The sequence below is a fragment of the Rhipicephalus microplus genome, chromosome 5 (assembly GCF_043290135.1).
Source record: "Rhipicephalus microplus isolate Deutch F79 chromosome 5, USDA_Rmic, whole genome shotgun sequence".
In the NCBI taxonomy this organism is placed as follows: domain Eukaryota; kingdom Metazoa; phylum Arthropoda; class Arachnida; order Ixodida; family Ixodidae; genus Rhipicephalus; species Rhipicephalus microplus.
In genome coordinates this window covers 122530186-122547821 of record NC_134704.1, presented here as the reverse complement: position 1 = coordinate 122547821, position 17636 = coordinate 122530186, and positions in this window count along the sequence as shown.

The window sequence follows — 17636 nt, the reverse complement described above, 5'->3', positions numbered from 1 at the left end:
AGAGTATGTTCGGATAGGTCGAACCGGCTGCAGCTCACGCTTTGGCTCTCGTATCACCTGCCTCAGTTCGTCACGAACAACGTCCGTAACGGATAGTGCAGTTGGAGTCTGGGGCATTTGCAGTCTGCTCAGTTCTTCTATAATAACTGACCTAATGAGCTCTCGCAGGGCTTCAACGTCGTTTCGCACGCCTCCGGAGATACCTGTGCAGATGCGCAGTTAAGATTGCGGTTGTACTGCCGAGCCCACTGTTCCAGTGTTTTTTCGATGGCTGTCGCTTCCGAGTAAAACTCAGAAACTGTGCTTGGAGGGTTGCGGACGAGAACGGCGAACAGCTCTTGCTTCACTCCGCGCATTAGATGGCGCACCTTCTTATCCCCAGCCTTGTTGTAACCCGCACGCTTGAAAAGACGGACCATGTCCTAAATGTACATAGCAGCACTCTCGTTCGTGAGCTGGTTCCTCGATTGAAGAGCAGCCTCCGCCTTTTCTTTCCGGTCTATGTTCGCGAACGTAGCCACCGCTTGTCGTCGAAATACCTCCCAGGTAGACAACGAGGTTTCATGGTTCTCAAACCATGTCTTTGCGAAGTCTTCCAGGGCGAAGTATGCGCGACGGAGCTTCTATCTTTCGTCCCATTCATTCAAGCTCGCCACCCTCTCTAACAGGTCCAACCAATTTTCAACATCCTCGTACGAGTCACCGTGGAATACTGGCGGCTGGTGCGGTTGGCTAATGAACACTTGTGCCGGTGTTACCTGGCTAGTCATAGTGGTGGCATCCATCGTTTGAATTCCCCTTGGTGGGAAGTGAAGAGGACCGAACTCAGGCGAGTCACCTCGAAGACAGCGACTTGCCCTCTGGTGTACAGGAGTCACTTCCACGAGGTTGATACGCTGGTCGTCGGGGCTACGCTGTCTTGAGCTCGTGGGGCTTCGATTTGTAACCCAGCAACTCCACCAGAAATGTAGCGATGCTGATGCACACAGGTTAACAAAACAAGCTCATTTATTAGGGCGAAGTTGTGCCCACGATTCTAAAGACTATGGTCGTCAAGTCCGAATAGCCGAGTGGCACAGATCCAACTATCTTCCTCTTCCTCGTTGCCGGAGGGCACGAACGCGTGGCGCATGCCAGCCGGGTCTTGCTGGTGCTGGTGCCACGATGACTGTGGCGGGCTACTTGAACATGGCGAACCTGTCGCAGCAATATATTGAAAGGAGGCGTTTTAGAGCGGCACTCTTTTATATAACAGGAGAGCGGTCACGACAAGTCAAGTGGTAATGGCGGAACCAGCCAGTGTAGCCAGCCAAGCAAACGTCGTCTTTTTCACAGACGGAGTGATACCCTCTGCCTTTCTGAGTAGCACTCATCTTCTTCACTGCATTTTCCTCCCCTCCGGAAAAGAACCACCCTGGCGACTCATGGGCAGGAGACAATAGAGGGATCGTAATACGGTTTAGGTAGTCTACGCGGACGGTCCCACGTCCACGGCGTCGTTGACCATGGGGCTGCTCAAACGGCTCCACGATGTAATTGACGGGTGAGGTTATTAACCACACGGTAAGGGCCGTTATACTTGTACATCAGTTTCGTTGAGAGACCAGGGCTGGTTGAAGGGATGCGAAGCCAGACAAGGTCATCCGATGCATAAGAAGCCGGAGGCGTCGGGCTATCGCGGTGGTGTTTCTGGCGTTGCTGTTCAGCCTCTGTGAGGAAGCGGGCAAGCTGACGACACTCTTCCGCGTATTTAGCAGCTTGTGACATCGTAGTCGGCTCAGCAACATCCGGGCGGTAAGGAAGGATGGAGTCTAGCGTGCAAGAGGGCTCGCGATTATAAAGGAGAAGTATGGAGTGAAACCAGTGGTTGTCTGAGCAGTATTATGCGCTTACGTTACAAAAGGGAGAATACTGTTACAGTTGGAGTGATCGGTTGCGACGTACATTGACAGCATATCTCCTAATGTATGGTTGAATCTTTCTGTAATGCCATTAGTTTGAGTATGATACGTGGTGGTGGTGCGATTAATGACTTGGCATTTTTTGAGAAGCGATTCGACGGCGTCCGACAAAAACACACGCCCTCGGTCACTCAGGGGTTCACGTGGTGCACCGTGACGTAAAATGATCCGATGCAATATGAAACGACCGACGTCACTTGCTGACGCAGAAGAGAGTGATGAAGTTTCTGCGTAGCGCGTAAGGTGATCGATAGTGACAATTACCGAGCGATTTCCAGCCAGTGTAATCGGAAGAGATCCATACAGATCGATAGCAACATAATCAAACGGTCGGGCAGGACAAGGTAAGGGTTGTAGTGGAGCTGGAAAAAGTGGAGTGGGTTTCTTCCGGCGCTGGCAAGCGAGACAGGAACGTACGTAGCGATGAACGAAGCGATACATTACACGCCAGTAGTAGCGGTGAAACAGGCGGGTGTAGGTTTTTAGTACTCCAGCATGGGCGCATTGTGGGTCGGCGTGAAAGGAGGTGCATATGTCTGAGCGAAGACGTCTGGAAATAACTAGCAGCCATTGGCGTCCTTTGGAGAGATAATTCCGTCTGTATAGCTAACCATCTCTGATAACGAAGTGCTATTATTGACGGCGCGTATCTCTAGAGATGTTTTGCGAGGAAGTTCGACTCAACAAGTTGATAAGTGAAGCGATCCAAGGATCTTTTCCTTGTTCTTGTAGCATGTCGCTGACACTATAGTGCAGATACGTCGGGGGCAGGTGGAGACGGTGACTTGTCACTACATCGTGGAGGTGATCGGGACAAAGCGTCTGCGTCGGAATGTTTTCGCCCAGATCGGTAAATGACGTGAATGTCGTACTCTTGTAGTCGAAGCGCCCCACGTGCGAGCCGGCCGGTGGAATATCTTAACGAGGAGAGCCAACATAATGCGTGATGACCTGTAACCACGCTGAATGGGCGCCCGTAAAGATAGAGTCGAAACTTGCCTATGGCCCATATGATGGCTAGACACTCTCTTTCGGTGACTGAATAGTTGGCTTCTGCTTTTGTGAGTGCATGGCTGGCGTAAGAGCTGACGTAGGTACTCATCAAATCCAGGTTTACGCTGCGCGAGCACAGCACCGAGACCAACTCCGCTAGCATCCGTGTGTATTTCCGTCTGGGCAAGAGGATCAAAATATCGCAGTATTTGAGGTGACGTAAGAAGGTGGCGGAGTGTGGCGAATGCATCATCACAAGCTGACGACCAACTAGAAAGGTCGCTGTTGCTGGCAAGAAGCTCAGTCAAGAGCGATATGATGGAGGCGATGTTGCGAATAAAACGACGAAAATATGAACAAAAACCGAGGAAGCTGCGAAGTTCTTTTCAGGTCTTGGGCTTATGAAATTCGGCAACGGCACGGAGTTTCGTCAGATTCAAAAGAAAGCCATCTCTAGATCAAACATGGCCCAAAATTAGGAGTTTTCTAGCGCCGAAGCAGCAGTTCTTCAAGTTGAGCTGTAGACCGGCGGAAGGGAGGCAAGTGAGCACTGTCTCGAGGCACTGAAGATGCGTTGAAAAGTCGCTTGAAATTATCACGACATCGTCTAAATAACACAGACATGTCTGCCATTTCAGGCCATGGAGGATGTTGTCGATCATGTGCTCGAAAGCGGCAGACGCATTGCAGGGCCTGAATGGCATGACGTTAAAGTCGTATAAGCCATCGGAGGTAACGAAAGCCGTCTTGGGGCGATCAGCCTCAGCCATGGGAACCTGCCAATAATCTGAGCGCAGATCTAGTGACGAGAACTCCGCGCCTTGTAAGCAGTCAAGGGCATCGTCTATGTGAGGAAGCGGGTAAACATCTTTGCGCGTGATCTTATTCAACCGGCGGTAGTCGACGCAGAATCTTATTGAGCCATCCTTTTTCTTGACTAGAACAACTGGGGAGGCCCACGGGCTGTTATATTTATTTATTTATTTACAAGTACCTTACATGCCTCACAGAGGCATTGTGTAAAGGGGGTCGATACAAAGTAATAACAAATTGCGTTAACAAGTCAGTACGAACAATGCAGTATGTCAACAACAGCAAAAATATGTCCAAGTACAGAAGTAGTCGTATGTATTCCAAACGAATAGATAAGTTTAAAACATGTAAAATAAATGCAATAGCGTGTTGGGCAGATCAAAATGAAGCGTGGTGAAACAGACTACGCATTTACCTTGCTGGTTTACCGTTGTAGGGCTCAATAACGCCGCGCTTCAGCATGTCGTCAACTTGTTCCGTGATTATACGACACTCAGATGCCGATACCTGATACGGACGCTGACGTAAAGGATCGTGAATGCCAGTGTCGATTTCGTGAGATACTGTGGAAGAACGCCCCAAAGTCAATTGCTGGTGGTCGAAGCTGGCGCGGATGCGCTCGAGGAGGGCGATGATGTCGGCGCGCTGCTGGGCCGTAAGGCTGGTGTCGATGCAGCGCGAAATTGCGTTGGTGAATGATGGGGAATATGGTGACGCGCAGCAATCAACAGCGTCAATAGGCAGCGTAGTCGAGTGGTTCGGAACTACACTTGCACTCTAGGGGTCAATGTCATCGGCAAAGGCCAGGCACTCTCCGCACAGTAACTTGGAAGGAGAAGAAAACGGATTTGAAACATGAATTGCACTGGATTCATCGTGGATGTTCAGAACGGCGAAAAGAATCAGGAAGCACTTGTGGCGCACAGCGGTTTCAGAAGGGGTAAAAAGAACAGTTGAGCTATTAAAGACGTGGAAAGCGGAAGTAGGGCGGATGAGAACGGGGGTATTAAAGTGTCAGCGGCAACGAAAACTTTTGCAGGTGAAAGGGGCGAGTCGAGTGAAGCAGTGTCGAATAATGGCGAGAACTCCACTTCGACACAAGCACATTCTATGACGGCATGCTGAGTGCAGAGAAAGTCCCAGCCTAATACAATGTCATGGGAACACTGCGGGAGCACTACAAACTCGACGACATAGACATCGTCAGCAATAACGACACATGCCGTGCATGCAGCAAAAGGGCGAATTCGTTGCTCGCTCGCAGTGCTCAAAACGAAGTCGTGAAGAGAGATTGTGACTTTTTTAGTCGACGGCAAAGTTTTTCTGTCATTACAGACACTGCGGCGCCAGTATCGACCAATGCAAAAACAGGTATACCTTCAACGGAGACAGCAACGACGTTGGACGGCGAAAAACAAGGTCTTGTGGAGTTAGAAAGATCTGCAGTTCTTGCCCCCGGAACTGCGGCTCCTAGTTTTCCTCAGGGACAGGGCGAGGTTGACGTAGCGTAGGGGAAAGGGAACGACGTTGAGGTGAAGGCGACCGGTGTCTGTTTAAGTTCCGGCGAGGTGAAAATGTGTCCATGGTGGCAAGCCCGCCAGATACAGCAGGCTCAGGTCGGGGTGGGAAATCATAATTGTTGGGCCGGACGCCGTCACGCAGGAAGAATTCACGCCGTCGACAAAACCACAGCACGTGATCCGCAATTCCACAGGCGAAACATACGGGGTGGTTGTCTTGAGTGCGCCAAAGGTTCTGAAAGCGTGGTGGTGGCGGTCGGGAGAAAGGACGGACAGCTTCATACATAGGCTCGGTCGGTACGACAAAGGGGTGCGTGGACGTAGGCGTTCGCACCAAAGAAACGTGGACGTTCATGACAGGCGGACGTCGGGTTTCGTTCAGTGCTTCGATATAGGTCAGTGGAGCAGCCAAAGGTGGTGCGTGAGCTGTTGGCAGCGCCTCGGACACTTGCGCCTGGACTACTCACTGTATTGATGGCGCTAAAGTAGATGGGACACCTTCGGCGGTATAAGGCACGAGGGACTACTGGCGTGCGACCTCCTCTCGTACTAATTGCTTGATCTCGAGAAGAAAAGTGGTGTGGTCGACAGCAGTGCCAGCCGACGTTAAAGCGGAGATTGTTGTACATGGCGCGCTGGCACGACGAGTGGTCTCACGCTGTTTCCAAAGCCCGTCATAGCTCTGACAAAGTTGGATCACTTCCGCTAGCGTTTGCGGGCTCTTGGCGACAAGCATCGGAAATGCGTCGTCAGTCACGCCTTTCAAGATGAGTTTGATCTCGGCTTCTGTCATGGCCGAGTTGACACGCCGGCAAAGGTCGACCACATCTTCGATATAAATGGTGTAATTTTAACCATTATGCTGAGCTCTAGTACGCAAGCGCTGTTCGGCCCGTAGTTTGCGAAGTCCCGTACGGCCAAACAAGTCCGCAAACGCCGTTCGGAAGGCCGACCTGGTGGGAAGGTCTCTCTCGTGATTACGGTAGCACTGACTAACCACATCGGTCAAATAAAATTGGACGACGGTAAGCTTGAGCGCATCGTCCCACTTGTTGTGCTAGCTCACCCGGTCGTATTCATCGAGCCAGTCTTCCACGTCCTTGTCATCGGTTCCACTGAAGGTAGGTGGATCGCATTGCCGAAAGGAGCCGAGGAAAACGGGAGCTGCAGTAGTTGGAGCCGATGCGGCCGCCTGCAGATCGTCGTCCGTGGACATCGTAGCAACTTGAGGCAACGTACGGTATCGCGATTCCAGGATTATGCGTTACCCGTCACCTCCACCAATTAAAATGAGGCGTTTTAGAGCGGAACTCTTTGATATAACAGGAGAGTGGTCACGACAAGTCAAGTGGTAATGGTGGAAGCAGCCAGCGTACCCGGCCAAGCAAACGTCTTCTTCACAGACTGAGTGATACCCTCTGCTTTTCTGAGTAGCACTCATCATCTTCTCCACTACAATATATATATATATATATAAAGGGAAAGAAGTGTATACTTAAGGGCTCGTTTTTCTGTGTTTTAACACAATATTAATGAGATATAACAGACAGTAATGCCAAGGAATGTACAGGGGAAGCTATTAGAACCAATGGAATGTAAATAAGAAGAAAGAAAAGTGGATGAAAAAATAACCAGCCGTGAGCAGGAATCGAACCTACGACCTTCGAATAACGCGTTCGATGCTCTAACCACTGAGCTACCACAAGGCCGCTGTGGTAGCTCAGTGGTTACAGCATCGAACGCGTTATTCTGAGCTACCACCACTGAGCTACCACCACGACAGCTATCCCCCCGGCCACTTTATTGGGTATCTATGCCAATTTAAACGTGGGAGTGTCAGTCAGCGCCACTAGTAGCCATGGCGGCGAGTGTGGCACACTCTTTATGAGCCTGTTTGGCCTCACATAGCACGTGAACTTACTATATATATATATATATATATATATATATATATATATATATATATATATATATATATATATATATATATATATATATATATATATATTGTAACGCGGACTGAAAGAGCGAGGAAGAAGAAGAGATCGGGCGCGCTCGAGCGATGGTGATTCGGCAGTGACGGTAGAGCGCTGACATTTTTCATTGAAAATAAACCCATCACATCCGTAACAGCTTTGGTGGAGCGGTGCTGGGTAACTTGCCATCCTGGACCCCGCAGCAGAAGTTCTTCGAAGAAGCAGACGCTTAGCTGGCCTACCTCCGGACAACATCAGCATGAACGACGACACAGCAATCCTATCGACGTCCTACGCTGCTGCATCCACCAGTGCCACCGACACGGCACAAGGTGGCCGTCGACCTCGACAACCAGACTACTGGGCACCTGAGCCACGAATTTTCTCAGGTAAAACTGACGAAGACGTGGACGCTTGGCTAAAACACTTCGAGAGAGTGAGCCGCTACTACGAATGGGGCGCACCGGCGAAGCTCGTGAACGTAGTATTCTTCCTTGCCGGGACAGCCCTGCTTTGGTTTGAGAACCATGAACATGTCCTCCCCACTTGGGATATATTTGTTAAGGAACTGAAGGCCTGCTTTGGGGACACGAGTTCCATGAACAAGAAAGCTGAGCAAACGCTGTCACGTAGGGCTCAGTTGCCCGGCGAGACGTGCACAACCTACATTGAAGAAGTGTTGAAGCTTTGCGGAATTGTCAACGCAAATATGTTTGACGAAGACAAAGTCGGTCATTTGTTGAAAGGCATCGCCGAGGACGTGTACAATTTTTTGATAACAAAAGAAAACTTGAACACTCCTTCGATTTTCAGGCAGCAGTGTCGCGCATTCGAGGCGTTGAAGACCCGAAGAATTTTACCCAAGTTCGGGCGCTTGGACAATGTTCCCACTGTCGCAAGTATGGACGTCGCCACCTGCGAAGACATTTCCTACCTTGTACGTCGGGTAGTTCGAGAAGAGCTCGTACGACTTCAAGCAGGTGACGTTCACCACCAATGCTCGTTCGCCGCGTGCCCCGAACCACCTCCCTACTGGATGCGAGAGCGTCACGTCGAAAACCGACCACGCACAGAAACTGCAGATTTTACCCCGCGGCTTCCGTTTTCCCCGACGGGTCGTGGCCACCACCGGATGTCATCATCTCGACGTGCCGCTGCGGACCCCCGACCGTCGTCAACCAGGCCTCTACCAGAAGATTACTATGCTTCATCACCAAATGTTCCTGCGGAGCACGACCCGTCTCCGCGTACTTCTGCCACCTCTGCTCCGGCTAACGTAAGTCGACAAGTCCCCGTTTTCTACACATGTGGTTTCCCAGGGCATATTTCGCGCTTCTGTCCCAGACGGCCGCCTGCACCGCCACGTTTTTCGACGTATCCGGCTCGTATGTACGAAACGCCTGTGCCGCCACGTTTTTCGACGCACCCGCCTCGTATGCACGAAACCTGGACCTCTCACTCGGCCGACCACCGTCCCCGACAGCAATGGCCTAACGAATTTCGCAGCGAGTCCCCTGCCTCCGAGAGAAGCCTGACGCCGCCTCCGACACGGTCCCGCCGGTCGCCGTCTCCGCGTCGTCGGTCACCTTCCCCGCATCAGCTGGGAAACTAACTGGTGCGACCGATGGAGGTGCGGTCGCGGGACGGTCAGTTTCGCCAATTCCTCCTTCTGCTGTGATGTTGATGAACAAAGTGCGTGTGTGTATAGACGGTGTAGATACTCTTGCTCTTGTAGACACTGGTGCTGCTGTTTCGGTTATGAGCCTTCGTTTCAAACATCGTTTCTTGGGTCACAAAGTTATGTTCGCGTGGAATCGTAAAGAAACTTTTCGTGGAGTTGGAGGCGAAACGTTATGCCCTGTTGGTATTTGTTCAGTTGTACTCACGATTGGTGGACAAAACTTCCGAGTTGAATTCACCGTACTGGCTCGCGCAACTCATGACATCATTTTAGGGATAGACCTCCTTCATGAATGCGGCGCTACGCTTGACTGTGGAACTGGAGAGATTCTTCTACAAAATACGTTGCCCGCTGCAATAGTTGACGATTTTCCTACTCTGCCCATCGATGCTCTTTCGTTGTCTGAAGATGTGACGATCCCTGGTCGGACAGCAGTGTTTGTACCCGTATGCTCTTCTCATGTGCGCTCAGGACCCTGCACTGGACTTGTGGAGCCTGATCATGCAAACGCCATTAAGAAGAATGTGCTGGTCCCACGGTCTGTCCTTACAGCCATCGACGGACATGCTTGCTTGTGGGCACTCAACGCAGCCTCAGAGCCTGTTGTTCTACCAGCCGGATTCAAACTGGGTACGTTCGAGGAGCAGGCCACAATTGACGTGAGAATGGTCTCAGAGTCTCCAGCTATCAGTCAGACTACGCCCAACTACTCAGCCGAGATTAAACGTATGATCAACAAGTCGTTGCCTTCTTCCGAGCAGAATGTCCTTGAGGAGGTACTTACACGCTACGCGGGAGTCTTTGATTTCGCTCAAAACAAGCGTTGTTCCATGTTGCCCGAATCCCGTATGCACCACCGCATCAACACGGGAGATGCTACACCGATACGCCAGAAATCCTATCGCGTATCCCCGTCAGAGAGGCAAGTGATCGCCGATCAGGTCAACGACATGCTGCAGAAAGGCGTTATTCAAAAGTCAAGCAGTCCCTGGGCAGCTCCTGTTATATTGGTAAAAAAGAAAGACAACTCTTGGCGATTCTGTGTAGACTACCACCGTCTCAACGCCGTCACAAAGAAAGACGTGTATCCGCTACCACGCATCGACGATGCTGTTGATTGTCTGCACTCGGCCGCATACTTTTCGTCTGTCGACCTAAGGTCTGGATACTGGCAAATACCAATGCATCCGTCTGACAAAGAGAAGACTGCTTTTGTCACGCCTGATGGATTATTTGAATTCAACGTTATGCCGTTTGGCTTATGCAATGCCCCAGCTACCTTCGAGCGATTCATGGACTCAATCCTTCGCGGTCTCAAATGGGAGATATGTATGTGTTATCTCGATGATGTAATTATTTTTGGCAAGACATTCCACGAACACAACCATCGGCTTAGCGTTGTTCTAGACTGCGTCAAACAAGCTGGTCTCGTTTTAAACGCAAAGAAGTGTCATTTTGGTGAGCGTCAAGCCCTTGTGCTTGGATATCTAGTTGACAAGGACGGTATACGACCAGACCCGCACAAAATCAGTGCTGTCCGAGACTTCAAGCAACCGACGTCTTTGAAGGATCTCCGTAGCTTCGTGGGCCTGTGTTCTTATTTTCGTCGGTTTATCAAAGACTTCGCCCAGCTTGCTCATCCCCTGACAGAGTTGCTCCGCAAAAACACTCCATTTCGATGGACCATTGAGTGTGAGGCTGCTTTCGAGCAGCTGAAGTATTTGCTCACTTCCGGGCCCCTCTTGCGCCATTTCGACCCGGAGGCACTCACGGAACTGCATACAGATGCTAGTGGTATCGGAGTTGGTGCCGTGCTAGTTCAATATCACGATAGCCGGCAGCACGTCGTGGCGTATGCAAGTCGTACTTTGACTAAGGCGGAGAGGAATTATACGGTCACCGAACTGGAATGTCTTGCAGTTGTTTTCGCCGTCCAAAAGTTCAGACCTTATTTGTACGGCCGGCAGTTCAAGATCGTCACAGATCATCATTCGCTTTGTTGGCTTGTCGGACTACGTGACCCAGCTGGTCGGTTGGCTCGCTGGGCCTTACGGCTTCAAGAATATAATTATTCTGTGACCTACAAGAGCGGTCGATGTCACGCAGATGCCGACTGCTTATCTCGTCTTCCATCTCCAACTGTGGATGCTGATGATGATGATTTTGACAACTACCTGGCCGCAATCTCATCCAACTTCCCAAATTTGGATGTCTTTCGTCACGAACAACAGCGTGACCCTTCGCTGAAACCTATGATTGATGTGGCTCGTAGCTCTAAACGCGCCACGCCATTCGTGATTCATGACGCCCTACTATATCGCAAGAATTACTCCAGCCATGGTTCCACACTACTACTCGTCGTGCCAGAATGCCTGCGTCTTGCGGTATTCCAAGCCATGCACGATGACATCACGTCTGGGCACCTTGGATTTGCCCGAACGCTTCACCGTATCCGACAACGTTTTTACTGGCCTCGACTCTGGAAGACCACCAAGCACTACGTCGCAAGTTGTGATGTCTGCCAACGCCACAAACAACCTACCACACCATCGGCCGGCCCACTGCAGCCGGTTAAGCCACCGACATCACCATTCGAAAAAGTCGGCATAGATTTACTGGGCCTTTTCCCCAAGTCTACCACCGGCCGCCGCTGGATTATTGTGTGCGTAGATTACCTGACGCGGTATACTGAAACGATGGCGGTTGCTTCAGCCACATCATCTGATGTGTCATGGTTTCTTCTACACTCGATCATACTTCGTCACGGGGCCCCTCGTGTGGTGATAAGTGATCGCGGCCGTCAGTTTACCGCTGACGTTGTCGAAGACTTGCTACGGCTTTGTGGGTGTCAGTATCGCCATTCCACGCCATACCACCCTCAGACCAACGGCCTCACTGAGCGCACCAATCGTACCATCATCAACATGCTTTCAACGTACGTCGCAGCGGATCACAAGAACTGGGATGCCGTATTACCTTTTGTTACATACGCCTTTAATACCGCGAAACACGAAGTCACAGGTTATACGCCTTTCTTTCTTCTCTATGCTCGTCATCCGCAAAGTTTCCTTGACACCATACTTCCATTTTCGACGAACGAAAACGCCAGTGTCGCGCAGACTTTGTGTCGCGCCGAAGAAGCTCGTCGACTTGCTCGGCTCCGAACTCTTTCCGCCCACGCTCGCGCGAAAGACCGTTACGACGCAAAACACCCACCCGTGACTTTCGCTACAGGTGATTTGGTCTGGCTGTGGACGCCTGTTCGAAAAAAGGGACTTTGCCAGAAGTTTCTTTCTAAGTACTCAGGACCGTTTGTCGTTACTCAGTGCTTAAGTGACATCACTTACGCTGTCGCGAGAGTGACAGCTCAGAACCGGCGTTCGCGCAAGACGCAAATTGTGCACATTGCCCGATTGAAGCCCTACAACAACCGATCGCTTCTACTCGCTCGGTGAGCTTCGTCTGGCCCGGAGGGAAATGTAACGCGGACTGAAAGAGCGAGGAAGAAGAAGAGATCGTGCGCGCTCGAGCGATGGTGATTCGGCAGTGACGGTAGAGCGCTGACATTTTTCATTGAAAATAAACCCATCACATCCGTAACAATATATATATATATATATATATATATATATATATATATATATATATATATATATATATATATATATAAAGCCCGCGAAACGTGAAGTGAAACTGAACCACGTGACGGCACATGCATGCTACCTAGTACCGCATCGAGTTTCCAGTGTGTACACGAGAATGAATTCTGGTGCTAGTGCCCATGAGAGCTGCAACGCATGGTGCTTCAGCGAGCATGGGAATTATGAGTATACAGCACACGGATATCCCTAGTCTTCGTACTTTACGTTTCTTTTGGCTTATCGGGACTTGACGCTGCTGTGTCATGAAACAACATTCGGTGATTTTTCAGGAGCCGTGCCTCACCATCTTAATCTTTTAGGCTTACCATTTCAAATCGGGTCAGGAAGTTCGAAAGGGTTAACTCCTTCCTTCAAAACAAAACCAAAACACAGCAATAACCTAAGCCACAAGTGCGGTTCGCAGCCCGTAAGTACGAGGACTAGGCAATTCTGTGTACTCTCCATCATTTCTACAGTCTCTGAACGATCTTAGCACCAGAGTCCCCTCTAGTTAATTTTAGGAAACTCTATGTGCTACCCTACTGCAGTCCCTTGAAACGTGATTCAAACGAGATAAATGGCACGCGGATCATAGCTTTAACACTGGCCTCCAAGATTGCGTGCCCTGCCGGCGCGCAATCTCGGAGGCCATTGTCTAACCATCGGCTTTCCAGGGCGTCAGCAATTAAGTCCCTAAAACATTAAAATAGCACCAACCACTCCCCTTAGCCTCTGCATGCTTTCTCTAAGCAGCATGAACAGAGCCCTTATAAAAAAAAGAGAGCATCCAGCAGGAAACTACGGAGACAGGCATAACCTCTTCCGGCGCACAAGGAAGGGTAACGCAGTGTCATTGTGAATAATGATATATGGTAGCGCAGACAAGCCTAAATCGAAAGCCAACAAGCCCAAATCGCCACCCGCATTGATATCACGGAAGCAAAAGAAAATGCGTGACCGAGGACACACAAGATGGCGCTTGCACTATCAAGGCTACCTAAGGTACCTAAGGTACAGGTAGTGATATGCACGATACCGGAGGTACCGGTGCGTGATAGCAACCTGCAAAGAGCGGTGGTCAACGCAAACAGAGAGATATGGCGGATGAGTCGAGAGAAAGGCTTTGAGGTGGTGGAAATAAACAGAGAGGTGCATAGGTGGGGGGGTTTTCAACGAGACAGAATTCACTTCGATGGGCGGCTAGGTCATGAGGTGGATTGGCGCCTTGCAGGACGCGCAGTGGCTTTTTTGGGGGGCAAGCGAGCCCTTCGGGGTGCAGGATAGCTAGTAACGGGGAAAATAACCAGGGAGACTTTTCGACAGGTTGTATGGACAGATACGATTCCAAAGTGGCACCAATATCTAAGATAGGTAGAGTCCGGGGCATAAATAGACATAGCCACGAGCGCCGAGCCAATTCAGACATAGGGTATATTAACATGCAGGGTGGTAGGAACAGGCTGAAGTGGGAAGAGATAGAAGAACAGCTAAGGGAAGAGAGGCCGATGGTATACGGTTTTGTAGAAACACATCTCAGGGACATGGAACAACCTCCGAACAATCCGGACTACGCGTGGGAATATTGTAATAGAACAGAAGGCAGCAGAAAGGGGGGTGGTATTGGGGCATTCATTCATAAAAGTACAGACTGGCAAAGGGTCAAGCAGGAGTGCAAGGAACATTTATGGCTAAAAGGGAAAGTGGCAGGTCAAATGACACTCCTTGGTTTCGTGTACTTGTGGACGGGAGCAAAGGCCAGAGAGGAAAACCAGGCAATGGTAGAGTGTATATCAAAGGACATTCAGGAGTTAGGAAGAGAGTGCGAGATAATTATACTAGGAGACATGAATGCGCACATAGAATATATAGATGGGTATACCGACCCGACAGGCAAAATGATCATGGATATGTGTGAAAGGCTTGATTTGATCATTTGCAACAGTACCGAGAAGTGTGAAGGGCAAATAACATGGGAGGTAGGAAGGCTTCAGTCGACGATAGATTATGCACTGATGTCACATAGGATGTATGATAAGCTCAGGGGAATGCACATAGATGAAGGTGGCTCCAGAAGTCTGGGTAGCGATCACAAACGTCTCAAGCTAAGTTTTGGAAGAGCAGTGAAAGTGGGAAGGAGACAAGATGAGCAACTACAGGAAAATTTTTATCCAGAAAGGCAAATTGAAATAGCCACTAAACAAATTGAGAAAGTAATCACGGAGGATAATAAGACAGTGTGGACATACACGAATTTAATTAGACTCTTTGAGCTAGAGCTTGCTAAGACGCGTGGCAAGTCACCTCGGAAAAGAAGACACAAACCCAAAAGTTGGTGGGATGAGGAAGTTAAGAGAGCCATAGCAAAACGTCAGGAAGCCTCTAGGGAACACAGACATGCTAAGCAGCGGGGTGAACCGACAGATGATGTTGAGAAAATGGGCAAACTTTCTAAGCTGTAGAAGGGATGCATCCCTTCTGATCAATGAAAAGATTAGAAGGAAGGGAGCTCAGTGACTGGCAGAAGTACATAAAAAAGATAGAAAGGCAGCTGCGAAATTTTGGAACCATCTAAACTCCCTAAGAAATGAGACGAGCCTAGAGCAGAGTTTTATAACTACAGCCCAAGGTGCTAGGCTAGAAGGGGACGAAGCTATTGAATATATAAGAACAAGGGTGACAGAAAAATTTCAACAAAGAAGTACTTTATGCACCACAGTAGACAAGGACGAATCAATTGGTGCAATGGCTCCATTTTCACAACAAGAGTGGGAAAGGGCTGAGAAAAGGGTTCCTAGTAGTACATCAACAGGCCCAGATGGCATTCCAATTAGGCTGATAAAGACATTAGGTCCGAAGTCTAAGCAGGCTTTGAGAGAGGCAGTGAGCACAATAATAATCGATGGTGAAGTTCCCGATGGATGGAAACTTAGCAGGATGAGCATGATCTATAAAGGAAAGGGGGACAAAGCTGACATAAACAACTACCGTCCTATAACAGTGACATCAGTGGTCTACAGGCTGGCGATGCAGATTATAAAAGAAAGACTGCAGTCGTGGATAGAGGATGAGGGGGTGCTGGGGGAACTGCAGAATGGGTTTCGGAAACACAGGAGGTTGGAAGACAATCTGTTCTCACTGACGCAGTGCATCGAAATAGCAGAAAAGGAACACAGGCCCCTGTGGCTAGCATTTTTGGATATCAAGGGAGCGTACGATAGCGTGGTTCAAGAGGAATTGTGGGGAATACTAGACACACTAGGCGTGGAACATGTAGTCACTAATCTTTTAAAGGGTATCTATAAAGGTAACAAGGTAGTTATAAAGTGGGAAAAACAGGTATCCAAGCCTGCAGAGGTAAAAAGGGGGCTTAGGCAGGGGTGCCCCCTGTCACCCTTATTATTCATGATGTACCTACAAGGATTAGAGGCAAAATTAGAGGGAAGTGGACTGGGCTTCAACCTCTCTTTAGTCAAACAAGGAAAACTTATTGATCAGGCACTACCAGCATTAATGTACGCAGATGATATGGTGCTAATGGCCAACAACAAGGAAGATTTGCAGAGATTGATTTTGCGGTAATGAGGGAGATAGGTTAGATTTGCGGTAATGAGGGAGATAGGTTAGATTTTAGATTCAGTAAGGAAAAATCAGCAGTCATGATTTTCAATGACAATGAAGGTAGTGAGCTTAGAATACAGGAGGTCACGCTAGAGATAACAGATAAATACAAATATCTGGGCGTATGGATAAGCAATGGGACCGAGTATCTGAGGGAACACGAAATATACGTGACGACTAAAGGTAACAGGAATGCAGCAGTCATGAAAAATAGGGCACTGTGGAATTACAATAGGTATGATGTTGTGAGAGGAATATGGAAAGGGGTCATGGTTCCTGGGCTGACGTTCGGCAATGCGGTCTTGTGCATGAGATCAGAAGTTCACGCAAGATTAGAAATTAAGCAACGTGGAATAGGTAGGCTTGCTTTAGGAGCTCACGGAAATACACCAAATCAGGGAGTACAAGGTGATATGGGATGGACATCATTTGAGGGCAGGGAAGCTAGCAGCAAGATAAAATTTGAGAAGCGATTGAGAGAAATGGGGGAAGAGCGTTGGGCTAGGAAGGTTTTCAGCTACTTGTACATGAAGAATGTCGATACAAAATGGAGGAAGCGAACCAGGAAGTTGACTGGTAAATACTTAGAAAACAGCAGGTGGCCAAACCAAAAAGAACTATTGGTTAAGAAGAAAGTGAAGGAAATGGAGACTGACATGTGGAGAATGGGCATGATTAAGAAGTCCGCACTAGAGATCTATCGAACTTTTAAGCAGGAGATTGCCAAGGAAAGGATCTATGATAATACTCGGGGTAGCTCTCTACTGTTTGAGGCCAGGACGGGAGTACTGCGAACCAAGACATATCGGGCCAAATACGAAGGGGTAGACACAGTATGCAGTGCCTGTGGAGAGGAAGAGGAAACGGCCGAACACTTGATAATGTTCTGTAAAGGGCTTCACCCTATAGTTCAGGATGATGGCGCAGAGTTTTTCAAAGCACTGGGATTTAGGGACAGCGAGGGCAAAATAGACTTTAAGCGGGTAGACTTAACTAGAAGGAGGTTATCTGATTGGGGGCTAAAGTCAAGGCACGAGTGAAAATTAAACCCTTCACTGCGAAGTACAAATCCTCAACTTCATTATTTAAAGGAAAAAAAAGATAAATGTAATGGTTAGTTCACTAAGTATTACGGCTAGGTGGCGTTAGCCGCCGCCCGATGTAAAGGGTACAGCCACATCCATCCATCCATCCATCCTACCGAAAGCTACTAACCACAAAGGAGAGGAGAAGCCTTCACACTGACATGAATGGCGCTACAATAATTATGTCTAGGGATTTTAGTCAGCCTTACTGACAGCCGCACATTTACGGCAAGGAGGAAGTGTCGTTGCCCCAGCGTCATAAGAAATAGATTGACGGTCAGTGCGATGATCTGTTGATCATACGTTAGGTATCAATATGCACATTTTCTCCCATATGTAGAAATAAAA